This window comes from Pinus tabuliformis, chromosome 6, assembly GCF_031772625.1.
Source record: "Pinus tabuliformis cultivar Carrire ecotype Pingquan chromosome 6, CPIR1, whole genome shotgun sequence".
In the NCBI taxonomy this organism is placed as follows: Eukaryota; Viridiplantae; Streptophyta; class Pinopsida; order Pinales; family Pinaceae; genus Pinus; species Pinus tabuliformis.
The window spans coordinates 1,853,950,848-1,853,966,495 of record NC_142292.1 but is presented as its reverse complement, the minus strand read 5'-3'; positions in this window follow the sequence as shown (position 1 = coordinate 1,853,966,495).

Genomic DNA, 15,648 nt, shown 5'->3' with positions numbered 1-15,648 from the left:
CCTTTGTTGCTTCTGGAGTCCATGAAAATGAATCTTTCTTCAATAATGTTGTTAGAGGTGCTGCTATTCTCCCATAATTCTTAACAAACTTGGGATAATACCCTGTCAACCCAAGAAATCCTCGTAGATGCTTTATGGATGTGGGGATTTTCCATTCCTTAATGGCTTTAATTTTGCTAGGGTCTACCTTAACTCCTTCATGAGATACAATATGACCCAAATATTCCACCTCCTGGACTCCAAAGAAACATTTGGATCTTTTTGCATATAATTGTTTCTCCTCCAATAGTTGTAGCACCCTTTCAACATGTTCAACATGATCCTTCCAAGACTTGCTGTAGATTAGTATATCATCAAAAAATACTAACACAAATTTTCTAAGGAATGGTTTGAAAATTGAATTCATCAAACCTTGAAATGTTGAAGGTGCATTGGTAAGGCCAAAAGGCATGACCAAAAATTCATAATGACCCTCATGAGTTCTAAATGCCATTTTCGGAATGTCTTCAATCTTCATTCTGATTTGATGATATCCCGAACGAAGATCCAACTTGGTGAAGTAAATTGATCCATGCAATTCATCCAGTAATTCATCAATGACAGGAATGGGGAACTTATCTTTAATAGTGAGCTTGTTGAGCTCCCTATAATCCAGACACATGCGCCATGATCCATCCTTCTTGTGCACCAATACTACTGGAGCTGAGAAAGAACTTTGACTCGGTTGAATTATACCAGCCTCTAGCATTTCTGCAACCATACGTTAAATTTCACTTTTTTGGACATAGGGATATCTGTATGGCCTGATGTTTGGAGGAACACTTCCTGGAATCAGATGAATAGCATGATCATGATCACACATAGGTGGGATACCTTTGGGAGTCTCAAATACCTTGCAATGATTGTCCAGGACATTTTGGGGATCTGGAGAAATAGATGATTCCAATGTGGAAACATCTAGCGAACATACTTGTGCAGTTACACCTCTTTGCTCCTTTTTTAGAAGCTTTGTCATGCCATTAGAGCTGATTATCTTTCCTGGTTTCCCTGCAATACCCCTTAATTCAACTTCCTTTCCTTCCGTAGAAAATTTGATAAAAAGTTCTTGAAAATTAAAAGCTATTGTACCCAAGGATTGTAGCCATTGGACTCCTAGTACAACATCAGCACCTCCCATTGGAATGGAAAGCATTGGGCTAGTCAATAAATATTCTCCCATGGATAGCTTGATATTATGGCACTTTCCAGAGCAATTTATTGTTCCTCCATTTGCAATCATCACTTGACACTCTGGTGCTAGATATAGGAAGCAATTCAATTCTTTTGCTACCCTACAATGAATAAAATTGTGGGTGCTTCCTGAATCAATCAACACTATTACCTTTTTCTTCTTGATTTGTCCTTCTATCTTGATGGTTTGAGGAGTGGTAATTCCCGCCAATGCATTACAAGATATGGTCGGATTTATTTGTTCTTCATCTAGGCTTTGTTCCTGGAGTATATCCTCTTCTTTTGACCTTTCTTGCTCCTTTTCTTCTTCCTCTTCACAATCTATGTAGAATAATTTCTTCTCAGCACACTTATGACCTTTTGTCTATTTGCTATCACAATTGTAACAAAGCCCTTTTGCTCTTTTTTCTTCCAATTGTTGTGGTGTCAACCTTGTAGGTTGTGGAATACTAGGGGCAACAACACTTCCGTCTTTATAGTTGTGAGTGGTATGCTTCCTAGTTGCCATAATTTTGCTTTCCATTTTTCTTGCTAACCTGAATGCCTTCTCTAATGAATCAGGTTCCCAAAGGCGAACATCATGTTAGATATTATCCTTTAAAGACCCTATGAACACATCAAGCCTATGCTCCTCTGGAATATCTTTTACCCTTATGTTCAATTTTTGGAACTCCTAAATGTGCTCCATTATTGAACCCTTTTGTTTGAGACTTATCAATTGGCTAAAAAAAGTGTTGCTTTTTGTATCCTCATAATGTGCTATCAATTCTTCCGTAAAAATTGCCCAAGTGATAAATTGTTTACGAGAACAAAGCCATTGATACCATACAAACTGATTTGGTTCCAAATATACAGTTGCCATACATACCTTTTGTGCGTTTTGCACATTATTGAGATCGAAGAATTGCTCCATTTGTAATATCCATGTGGCGGGATCCTTGCCATCAAACTTCCTCATATTGATTTTTGGAATATGGTGATTCTTCGATCCAACATTAGCGTCTATGGAATCATGATTAACATTTCTTTTGTTCTCATCATGAGTTTCCTTTACTACCTTTTCACCATTAGTAAGTATTTCTTGTAGAAAATTTGTCAAATCTGTCTTCAAATCTGCCATGCTTGTCTTCAAATTTTGTTCAAATCTATCTTCAAATTGTCCATCTTAGCTTCCATGCCATTCATCTTAGCTTCCACGCCATTTATCTTAGCTTCTGTTAACTTTTGTGAGTGTGACATTTGTTGCACTTGTTCTTGTAATTTTGATATATCATGTAGCATTTCTTCCTCTTCTTCATGAGTCATGCTAGAGCTTTCAGGTTCCTTACTAGGTGTTTGCATTTTCTTTCCTCGGGACATCAGTTACCGATAATAATGCTCTACTATGCCCTTTGAATTCCTTCAAAATAAATTTTCAAACCAAGCTTAAGCAAAAATTTAAAAAAATATACAAACCTTTTTTCACTTTGTAGGAGCTCGATATTGCCTCTGATGCATCTCTGTACTTTCCAATCATCTAGTTCTGAATTTGTGACCTATAGTAGCTCTCTGTGTCCCCTTTCCAATGCCACCAGTCTGATCCAAATTGGATTCTCCAAGAAAGAGTTATGCACAATCTCCCAAGATGACCTGATTATAGACCTTTCCAAAAGAGCGAACTTGTATGAAGTGCCACGTGTACAATTGTCTATCTTTGGTTCTGAAAACGATGTACAAGAAACTACAGTCCGTCCTCTTTTTGTACCTTCTTACGAAATTTCAATCTGATTCCCAGAGAGAAAGTTATGACGATTTTCCCCAGGTCACCTGTTTTGAATGTAATTCAGGAGTCTACAAAAAGACCAACTTCCTCAGATCATATCTCCGCAAATATCGCGCAAAAAGCTCTGAAATTCGGACCCAAGGTTCAACGCGATTTCTTCTCAAATGGGTTTTTTTTGAAACTTCTGAAACATCACAGAAAAAAAGTTATAGCGAAAATGCCACGATGACCTGTTTGGAGCAGCGAAACCCTAGAATCCAAAGCTCTGATACCAAATGTTATGAAACCAGCTCAAGAAAAGATAGATCAACGCCTTAGAATTCAGCCTCTTCGAGGGGGCAACCTCCTTTACATTACATAAATGAAAAATTCTTCGATGATTCAAATGACAAAACCTCCTTTCTATATATAGGAGTCTAAGGAGTCACAATATAATATAGGCGACCTAACAATAATAATATAAAGCCACAAAAATAACAATAGAGGGATTCTATGGGGCACAGAAATAACAATATGGGGGTAATAGGGGCACAAAAATATAAATAAGGGGTATAACTACAATAGTAATGGGGTAATCACTAGTATTATAGGGACCCAACATTAAATCATGTCTTTGCTTCCTTAGAACCCTTTAGTTTAGGGGTCAAACTTTAATTTACACCCCAATCACTAGAGTTCACAGGCTTAGCAGGCAAGAATAAGGGGTTTAGATTGGGATGTTCTTATTTTATGTGAAGCATGCAATGCTTTTGAAGCATGTTAAATAAATCAGAATATAAATTTGGTTTGTACTGCATCTTTCCCTTTTAGATTATGCATACCTTTTACTAAGAGATGTAGTTTATATTTTATCTCTACAACTTCTCTTGTCAGTGGACAAAGACTACAAAAATACGTTTACCATAAGATCTCGAATGAAATTCCTGAAGGGCCTTATTGTGTTGTTTACATGCATACTTCCGTACAGAGGGGTGAAAAATTCCCTAGGATGTCTACATTGTGGTTGATCTATGAAGAACTTCCTTTGGCTTTTAAAGAAAGGCTTCAAGTGGTGTATTTCCTACATCTAGGGATTCAGTCAAGGCTGTTTTTTGCAACCCTTGGCCGGTTCTTCTTGAGTGCAGGGTGAGTAATAAGCCGAGTTTTCATTTTGATTCAGTTAATTTATTAGGACTAATTGTATATAAACTATTCTCAAGGAAATTTATTTATCTATTATCCTAACCCCTTATTCTTGTGCAGTATCATCTAATATTCAGCGATGGACAAAATACAACACAAGCTCTCCATATTCACAAATTTGTAGCCAAATGACCAACCTAAATGCCAACACATTTATCCTTTGTGTTTCTATTTTTGGGGGGGAATGGATGCATATCTAGAACATATGCTTTCATCTCCAACATATTTCTATCCTCATTGTTACTATCTGTATGTTCACATTAACACTCTCTTCTACTTACTACAGCTAGCATGTAGTCACGAAGGCCTTCCACATACTAATGTATTGTTGATGAGAGTATAATAATTTCATTTGGTTGAGCATTAAGATTTGTTTCCCTTCCTCTCTCCTATATCATATTCTCTGTCAAATCAGCAGTATGTATACCAACACTGCTCCTTTTGATGGTTGTATATTTATTTATTTATTCTGGAAAGTTTACAGCTGCATATGGAGCTTTAGAGACGAATTTAAGAGTATTGTGGAGTTCAACCCTCGTTTCTTCTATGGACGTTGTAATAAAAACGTCAAGGTATTCTTCTATGGACTCAGTGTGTTTCCTTCGGGAAGTTCTTTGTAGACACTTGAAGTCTATTGCATGATTCAGGTTCTATGAGAAACAAGTATGGCTAATGCATTCTCTGTAGTGGTATTGCCCAAGTGCACATACAACACTTCCCTCAACTTAAGGGTCATCACAACCCATCAACTTCGCTACAATAAATTCAACATCCATGTACTTATCAAAGCCCAAAATTTTCTTAGAGGACACAAATTTAGAAGCACAATATACAAAGCTACCGCTACCATAGTTGAGATTGAAAACGAAAGTGATATAGCCAGGCGTGCCCCAACGCTACCCTTTAAAGTTGGACATGGTTTGGATTTGCATAGATTGGAACCTAGACTACCCTTGATTACTGGAGGAATCAAGATTCCTCATGAAAAAGGTTGTGATGCTCACTTTGATGGGAATGTGTTGCTTCATTATGTTGTGGATGCAATCTTAGGAGCATTAGGTCTACCTACTTCTATTACTCTACCTACATTGTGAAGAGTATCTAGCAGAATCTTGCATGTCTCTATATCTGGAGCGCATCCTTCAAATTCAAACTAATTAAAGGCCTTTAGAGCTTCATTAATATTACCATACTTACATAATGCACTTATAAATACACTATAAATGTCACTATCTGCAATGTAATCCTTGTCAAGAAATAAGCTAACAAGCATATATGCTTCATGCACCTGCTGCTTTAAACAAAATCCATTTATCAAGACACTACAAGTATTGATATCAAATAAGAAATCTTATTTTAGCATTGCATGCAAAATCTTTAATGCTTCCAACATCTGGCCTTTCTTAGATAAGCCCTCAATTAAAGTCTTGCTTGTATCAAAGATCATGCACCTCTCTGTTTTTCACTACATCATCAAGGACTGTAGTTGCTTCATGCAACATTCCCTCTACATGCAACATACTCTCTTTATAGAGGGCATTCAACACATGTATAGATAGAAATATCAGTGCATTTCCCACTTTATACATTCCATCCAGGTGTTTTTAACAACAATCATTGTACCAACTATAGAATATTTATGAGAAACATTCAATCTGTGGAACTCAAAATGCTTGCTTCTCAATCTGTCTATATCATTTTCATTTTCCTCAACAAAGGCTTCATTAGAATCTTCTCTATTGTAGTATACTACCTTGGCAAGCACAACCAAATTTGTTTTTTTTATCATCTAAGTTAGTAAGCAAAGCTCTCCATATTCACAAATTTGTAGCCAAATGACCAACCTAAATGCCAAAACATTTATCCTCTATGTTTCTATTTTGGGGGGAAAATGGATGCATATTTGGAACATATGCTTTCATCTCCAACATATTGCTATCCTCATTCTTACCATCTGTATCTTCACATTGACACTCTGTTCTACTTACTACAGCTAGCATGTAGTCATGAAGGCCTTCCACATACTAAGGTATTGTTGATGAGAGTATAAGAATATCCTTTGGTTGAGCATTAAGATTTGTTTCCCTTCCTCTCTCCTATATCATATTCTCTATCAAATCAGCATTCTGTATACCAACACTACACCTTTTGATGGTTGTATATTTTGTTTTTTTGGAAAGTTTACAGCTGCATATGGAGCTTCAGAGATGGATTTAAGAGTATTTTGGATTTCAACCCTTGTTTCTTCTATGGGAGGTGTAATAAAAAGGTCAAGGTATTCTTCTATGGACTCAAACCTCTCTAGGATATATTTAACCTCAAAAGCACATGATGCACCTTTTCTTGTTGAATTCATTGTGAGGCGTGTGACCTAACCTCACACATTTTTTCAATGTTATCAAGCAGAGGACTGCTACATTGCACTTGCACTAAAAAACTCAATTATTGATTCTCTCTTCATTAAAATTGAGACCTTCATGTAGATACCCAATACCATGAGTCAATACAAGATGCAATTTTTTGAAGATAGCATTTCACACATGTAATCAAAGCACAAGGGATTTGGGGATTTCTCCACTTGAAGCACTTTGGAGTTAAAGTATTGAAAATATAGCCCCATGTTGAGCTTCTTTAAGTCCAACATCGAGCTCACTTTAAAAAAAAATAAATGTCAAACATCCCGCCGTAGTCTTTTTTCATATCTTACTGGTGGATTTAGAAGAAAAGTTCCTTATAAGAAAGGAAATTTATGGCTACTTTGGGATATCCTTATTCTAGATGATGATGATGATATTGAACCCCAACTAACACAAAGAAAACTTGTACAACAGAACAGGTTAGGGTGCATATCAGCTCAATCATGGGAGTCTCCTGCAAAAGGAGAAACCTTTGATGTTGAATATTTTCCTTGAGAAACCCTTAACTATAATCTTAATTTGGACAAGATTGTAAAGAAACAAACTCGCATAAAAGAGAAAATGCATCTCCTTATTGTAGGATGGAGATTTGGGTTCAAATATCGTAGGGGGCATCATGATGTTTGTTATATTTCCCCTACAGGTCAAAATTACTATTCTCTTTTACGAGCATGTTTGGCATGGAAGCAACAACAAAATATTCAGGGAGTAATAGATGGAAATCATGACGATAATGTGGAGGCTAACAAGTCAAGAAAATGCTTTTGGGGGGTGTTTCTTCATTTCCTCCTCTTGCAAAAAACTAGGGCATGGGCTGCAAGAAACATGTCTTCAAACGTTGTATGTCCAAAGAGGTTAAGAAGAGTTTATAGGTTTAGGGAAGTAGTAAAACAATAAAACAACAATAATGGTAAAACAATAAAACAACAATAATGAAATTGTTGAGGATGCTTTGAAAACTAACATAGGACTAAAGAGAGAGCTTTGACTAGGAAAATGTGATGAGAAGTGCAAGCGCACAAGGACTGAAACTCAAAAAGTCAAGGCAAGGTCTACTAGCAATTTATGGATTTGGTAGTAAAAAGAATAAACTTGGTTTAGAAGATTTGCTTGAAGGTCAGAAACGGAAGAAAGGAAGACCATGCCCCCTTGTGAATAGCTTCCTATGCTACCTATGCCCAATTTTTACTACACTCTCAAGGATATTGTATTTGAGGCTGCAAAGAATAAAGAAGGATTAACTTGGTCCATTCACCATCCGACACACATATTTGGCTTCTCTCCTTGGAGCTTGATGAATGTTTTAGGCACACTGTGTGTTTACACTGCCATTTGCAAACATGAGGGGTTGTCTTTCAAGTACCCAGGGAACAATATTTCATGGGAATAATTTATGGATGCATCTTATGCAGAATTGATTGCAAAACAAGAAATTTGGCTGCCATAGATCCTTATCAAAAGAACTAGGCCTTTGATTATGCTAATGGAGATGTGTATAAATGGAAACGTCAATAGAATACTTGCACAAAAATTTGATCCGGAACCATTACCATATGAGGATGAAGGGTTCAGTCTGAATGAGGCAATGAAAGACAAAGGTCTGGTCTGGGAAGCAATTTTTAATGAAAGTAAGCTCTTGGAATGAGCACTTGGGAAGGAAGTTGTGCATTCCTCTATTTTGAGTAGATTGTTTGATTGCATTACATTTAACATTAAGATTTATTTTTTCATTCAAATTTGGCTATAGTTAGATCACCTAACATATCACATTTTTTTCATCTATTCTCTTCGTCCATATGTGCTACCGACTTACGACATTTCCTTTGCAACATTTGGTGAAAATATTAGTTCCAGTTATCACGAACCATGAAAAAAATATATTGGCTATCCAATCGCTTTAATTCTGGTTAATGTAAAAAAACCTATATTAGACATCCAATCACTTTAATTCTGGTTATTAGGAACTATACAGTGTTTAATACCCATTGGTGTGCTTCATGATATTTCTGAATTCAAATATTAAATAATTCATTCACTGAGTTTTGATTTCTTGAATGAGGTCTGGTCTTTTAGGCTATGTGTTACTATAAGGCGTGTGATAATTTTATAGAATTTGGAAAAAATATTCCTCTGATAGAGATAATGACAATGTGGTTGCGCAGGGTTTTGCGGTATTTATTTTTATTGTGTAAGAATTCTAAAATTAGTGTTTTTATGATTTAGCGAAGACCAGTGTCCAGCGCCATATGTTGAAGTTTTAATTCTTTTGGTGGCAAAAATTAGGTCAGGCGCACGAGCGCATAGTTCACGTGGTCAGGGCGGAGTACTTTCCCGCTCCCCACCCATGATCGATTCTCATGGTTTATGGTGCTGCACGGCAGCATATGTGGTTCATTTGGCATGTAATATATGTATAACTATGTGATTGATCCAATTGTTGGTGGAAGCAATGTTGACGGAAAACGGCGGTACGATTTCATTGTATGAACAAGGTGGTAGGGAGGTACAAACACATTAATTGTGATTGTATGTATAATGTACGAACATGTTGAATGTTGAACGATCTGAAGCAACTAACAACTATATGTATATCATTGTTTATTGTTGGTGGTGTATTGTTCACTGATACACAATAATTGTATAGTGGCATAACATCATATGGAAATTTGTATAGTGCAAAAGAGGCAAGGCTAGTGGTGGTGACTGCGAACGATGGATGAGATCAAGATAGACTATATGCTATCAACAATTTTAGCAACAAATAGGTATAGCTTTTACACACTCTTTTCTTTTTCTTTTTTAATTATTTATTTCATTTTATTTTTTCAAATTCTTTTCTTTTAAAAAACAAAATTATATATATATATATATTCTTTTTTTTTAATATAACTCATAGGAATTTTTTTCCCTTTCCTCTGCTCTTTGTTTTTTGATATTATATAATTTTTATTTATTTAAAAAAATAATCAATGAGTTGGATTCTTATATATATATATATATATATATATATTCAAAAACAATTCTTAATGTCTTGTTTTTTTCCTTTTAAATATCCAAAGGCCTAATTTTTTTTTGCTTCATTACAAACATTAGAACTGGGGAAACTCCAAAGATTTTGAGAATGTGGCTAAAGCCTGACCAAAGGCTCAGTGATAAAAAAATCTTGACTCTAATACCAAATGTGACGAACAAAGTTCATTCACAAGTTAATAAATCCATAATACTTGGAATATAGTAAAGAATTACATGTGTTAAGAGGTTTCGATGCCGCGACCTCCGGGTGTTAACTGTTATGGCCGCTCCTACACCAGTCCATTAACCGGATGTTACCTGCTCCGGTCTATCTCGTGTCTACCCCAACTGCTTACGGTTACCCTCTCCCAACCTGGTTTTCCGGAACCCTCAAGTTTTTCTCCAACAGTTGACTGTCGTTTTGTTGTCCTAGTCTGGCAGCGGTTGTTACACTAAAATTTGTCACCATGACTATTTGCAGTTAGTATGGCTCCATCAACTGTTATACTATCCTCCTTAGAAAGTCTTATACCTCTGCTCCTCATGTCAAACCCCAAGAAAGAGAGAAAGTCCTTAAAAAGTCAATTAGCTCTGGTTACGCAGTTTCTCTTAGCCTTACCTGTGTGTACGCACCTCAAGTTAATAACACCTGGTTTCTTGTATTTTAAATGCATGTTTAGGGAAAGATAGTGCTTAATTGTCTTGTTTGTCACTAGAGAGCCTTAGCTCGTAGGGAGTTCGGTTTTGTCCGCAAAATTGACTCTTTCCGCATGACAAAATGGCGACTCCACTGGGGAATCCATGGATTTGATTGATACTTTGATTTGAGAAAATCTGATTTCTTTCTAGTTTTCAACTGATTGACTGTGAATTTGGGTGGAATAGCTTAGGATTGAGTTAGTTTTTATTTTTCTTGATTTTGAGAGAGTACGCACCCTCTGCGTTAAGCACAGTGCGTACCTGTACGCACTTTTGTTGTGTACACAGAGCGTGGCCGCACCTGTGCAAATAGGCTGCCTGCGTACCCCTGTCAAAAGCTTAGAAAATTTCCATTTTTTCCTTTTTCTCCTATTAGATTTTGTTTATAGCTTGTTTTTGCTGCCTAGATCCACTGTTCACCTGTCAGAAGCTTTCATCTTGGCTAATTTCATTGGCATTCCTGCTTTAAGCTTTTATCAATTGGGTGTTTTGAGTCTCTTTTTTTAGAAATTCTAAATTTGATTTCCTTTGGTCATTACTTGGAGGTTTGTCTCAGTCTTTTCACAATTTTGCATCTTTTTGCTCTTGTTTTTGCAAAAAAAATTCCCCCTCATTCGCCAGGGGGGGGCTAAATTGTGTATGAGTGTTAATCGCCTTTGAGTGTTTTTATTTTTGATCTTTGGAACTCTCACCCAATTTTCTCGACTTGCACTTGATTGGTTCTTAGATTACATTAGAATCGTCTTGTGTTTGAGAATTCTCTTGCATAGATCACATTTGCATAATTAGAATTCTCATTTTCAGAATATTAATGAAAAATGTGCATAGATTACATTTGCATACTTTTCAAGTGAATTGTGCATAGATTACAATTGCATAGTTTACATTCTGAAAAATCAATCGTAGATTTAGATCAGTTTTCTTTGATTTGAATTTACACAAAAATAAATATAAAAAAAAACTATTTTGGAATTGATTTGCATTAGTTTTTCTTGATGAAATTAGTGCATTAGAGAATTTGTTATATTTTCTCTTAGTGATCAATTTTTTGCATTGTTGGAAGTGAATGGAAACTCTCTCCCTACTTTAGTTAGGATTCATCGAATTGAAAGGATTACATTATCATATTCGATTGCATTCAGTTTTGAGTCGGGTCATAACACCATTGGTTTCGTATCCATTTAACCCTTTGAGTAATAACAGCCTAAATAACACAGCGCTTAATTAAAATTCATATAGTAATTTTTACATTTCTAGGGCTCTGATACACCAACATAGCTTAGGATAGTGTCTTGGAGTAGGAGAGTAATTAACTCTCCAAGACAGTAAAACCAAACAAGTAGCTTATCTTGCGGTAGGATTAATCCAACTGTTACATTTATACTCTGGGAAAGCTCCTCTTAAAGGAGAAGCACGAGATCGTGTCCGAACCAGTGAGGGAATCAATCCTCCTTCATTGGGAACGACGCCAGATATGCACGTACTACAAACGGTAAACCTCAGATTAACCATTGTCGAGGAGCCTGGGGTCACTTGTCGGTAAACCTTGGATTATTGTCAAGGAGCCGGCAAGGGGATTGAGCTTGTTACTCTGCCCTTGCGTGCTATCGGATCGTAGACTGTTCCCCCAGGTATATTTGTTGCTGTTGGTGACCTTAGTGACCATTATCTTTAGGGTTCTACCCAAGGTGACGGTGGAGGGAAGATCCCACTGTACCTGGAGTAGACGTCGGCTAGACTCACTTGGATTTTCTGGGGGGTTCACTTCACTCGAGACGGTTAAAGTGAAGGAACTTGTGCCAGTCTATTCATTAAGCAGGTTGCCGGGGTAACTGTTCCACCTGCCACTTCTGTACTGAATTCTGCGATGTTGGATTTCATCACCAACTAGTGTTTTCGGTCCGGAAGGTTACTGTTTGTGTGTGGTTTGACTCCTAGATTTGATAGTGCGTGTTAATTTGTTTGTTTTTACTTTTAGAGACCATAGGTGTGAAGTGTGAATTGTGAATTTTAATTGTTAGGTGTGAATTATGAATTGTTAATTTTAGTTTTAAATTGTTAATAAAATTCACTGAAGTTGAATATAATGGCAAATGTTCCGGAATTTACCAACCTAGGAACCCTCCTAACGAGAATCCTAGTACTTTTCCTTACTTTGGAAATGTTGGTCCTCCTTATATGGCTACTTTGTCATTACCTGGATTTACAATAGGTTTACCAATATGGTTATTTTCAACTTCGTTGGCCCCAAATACTCCAATTGTTCCACCTCAACCGAATGCTTCACCTCAACAGAGTTCACCATCTCAACATCACCAACCTTCTGTTGACCCTTTACCTTCTTCACCTAATTTTTCTTCCTCCATTTCTTCCTCTTCGCTTGGTAAAAGCCTTGACGCTAGTAACTAGGTGTCCAAGAAGGAGAAGAAAGGGAAGAAGAAGAAGAAGAAGCAAGATAAGAAAGAAGTCAACCAACCAACCATGGCTGTAAGTGTTAGTTGTGTTGAGGAAACCTCCAACATGCATCGTAAACCCAAATACCCTTGCAATCTTTGTAAGGGTGACCACTTCCTTATCAATTGTCCTGGTATTCCAAAGGTCTTGGAAGTATGGTCAAAAAAATCACATCAACTTTCCATTGATCCATCAACCAGTGATAGTCAGGTTCCTGGGAAAAAGGGTAAAGTTAGGTTTCCTTGTAAGTTATGCAAAGGGAGTCATCAAACTCACATTTGCCCTCACATGGATGAAGCCTCAAAATTGTTGGAAGACCTTACTGTTCCACAGCAAGAATTTCCAACTGGTTACCGTAAACTTTCTCCCAACCTGCCGTCAACTGACCGAGTGATTGATCTAATTTCAAGTACAGTCGATCACACTCTTCCATTGGAGAGTGAAACTCATGTCACTCAGGTTGATGATCCATTAGTTGATCAAGTGGTCGATTCAATTTCACATTCGATCGATCCCACTTTCCCTTTAGAGAGTGAACTTCATACCGCTCAGGTTCTTCTTGTTACATCAGATTCTTCTATGCCGGGGGACATTTCACCTATTTCCACAGAACCCCCTCCAAGTACTGAGGTCTTTTCCTTTGATTGGAATAGATTGACAGAACCTCGTCTTCCTTCTTCCATCCCTTTCGAAATCATTGTCAAGGCTGGTGGTAGGGACATGCATCGCACACAGGTAGATGAAGGCGCTTCTGTTAGTATATTATCCTCAACTACTCGGAAAGCTTTGGGTTCCCCTCAGCTTGCACCTATTACGCAGAATCTGAAAGCTTTTAACAAAACCATTAGTGAACCTTTAGGGATCCTTCCTAAGTTTTCTATTACCTTGGAAGGTAAAACTGTCTGTATTGATCTTATGGTAGTTGGAGGTCCCTTGGATTTCAATTTACTCCTTGGGCAAGACTATGTTTATGCAATGAAAGCTGTCGTATCGACACTCTTTCGCGTGATGTCTTTCCCTCACAATGGCAGTATTGTGACTGTAGACCAAATTTCATTCCCTAGTCTTGTTTCAACTACCAATAATATGACACCCCTAAATGTTCCTGCTTCTAAAGTGGTATCTACCCCGCCACGGGTTAATTATGTGGCAACTGGTCCCATGTTTTCAGTTACCGATGTAAGTGAACCTCTCACTGTTTGCTCATCTTCCTTTGATTTAGATCCGGTAATTGACATGGAAAACTCTATGGGATTACTTGAACACGATGTTCTTATCCCTTTTGAGTCCCTTGACATGTGTTCCTTCCAGAGAACTATTCTTCCTTCTGATGAAGACCTCTTGGAAGCCATGATCAAGGTATGTCCATTGACATGTCTTTCTTCCAGTTGGAAGCCATGATCAATGCTGCGAGGATAGTTTTGTTCCTGTGTCAACCTCGTTAAAAAATGAAACAGGCTAGTACGAGGAAAGTTCCTTTTACTGTGTCAACCTCGTTAAAAAATGAATCAGTGTGTGCGAGGATAGTTTTGTTCCTGTGTCAACCTCGTTAAAAAATGAAACAGGCTAGTACGAGGAAAGTTCCTTTTACTGTGTCAGCCTCGTTAAAAAATGAATCAGTGTGTGCGAGGATAGTTTTGTTCCTATGTCAACCTCGTTAAAAAATGAAACAGGCTATTACAAGGAAAGTTCCTTTTACTGTGTCAACCTCGTTAAAAAATGAATCAGTGTGTGCGAGGATAGTTTGTTCCCGTCTCAACCTCGTTTAAAAAATGAATCAAGGATTTTATGAGCATAGTTCCTTGTCTTGTGTCAAGCTCGTTAAAAAATGAATCAAGGATTTTATGAGCATAGTTCTTTGTCTTGTGTCAAGCTCGTTAAAAAATGAATCACGGATTTTAGAGCATAGTTTCTTGTCTTGTGTCAAGCTCGTTAAAAAATGAAACAAGGGTAGGTTATGTAGGTAGATTGTAGAGAGTAGTCATGAGCATAGTTCCTTGTCTTGTGTCAAGCTCATTAAAAAATGAATCAAGGATCTTAGAGAATAGTTCCTTGTCTTCTGTCAAGCTCGTTAAAAAATGAATCAAGGTTTTTAGAGTAGAGTTTTTTGTTAGGTAGATTGTAGAGAGTAGTTATGAGCATAGTTCCTTATCTTGTGTCAAGCCCGTTTAAAAAATGAAACAAGGGTTTTGAGGATAGTTCTTTTCCTGTGTCAACCTCACTAAAAAATGAAACAACTCCCACAAGTCTTTCCAAGATTTTGAAAGTGAACCTTCATTTTATCCAGCTGGTTGAATGCAATGAAGCTTGGGGGGCATGTACCTCGCTTTGCATCATTGTGTTGGGGGCATGCGAACTTATAACAAGCATAGTTTTTGTTTCAATCTTGCGTAAACATGAAACTGAATCCGAGCATAGTTCTTTTCCTGTGTCAAGCTCATTAAAAAATGAAACAAATCCTCCTCTACTTGAGTCGAGAGTTTGATTAGATCTCATAAATGTTAAGTTGTATATTTAGGTTAGTTATTTCAGTGTTTTGCATAATTTTCTTACAGTTTTAGGTCGATTCTTTCAAATGATCTCGTGCATGAACCTTCATTCCATCCAGCTTGTACTTAGTTGAATGAAATGAAGCTGGGGGGCATGCGCTCTAGCAGTTACGCTTAGGGGGCATCAAGCACAGTTTTCTATCTGTTTCAAGCTTGTGTAAAAATGAAACTACTTTGAAGCATAGTTTTTCTCTGTTTCAAGCTTTTGTAAAAATGAAACCTATCTCGAGTCAATTTCAGTTATTTTCAAGACTCATTAAACTCATGAAAATACCGAGATTATTTTGCTATCTTTCATTCTCGTAAAACAAATGAAAATGCCAAGTTCTTTCCGTCTTTTCCT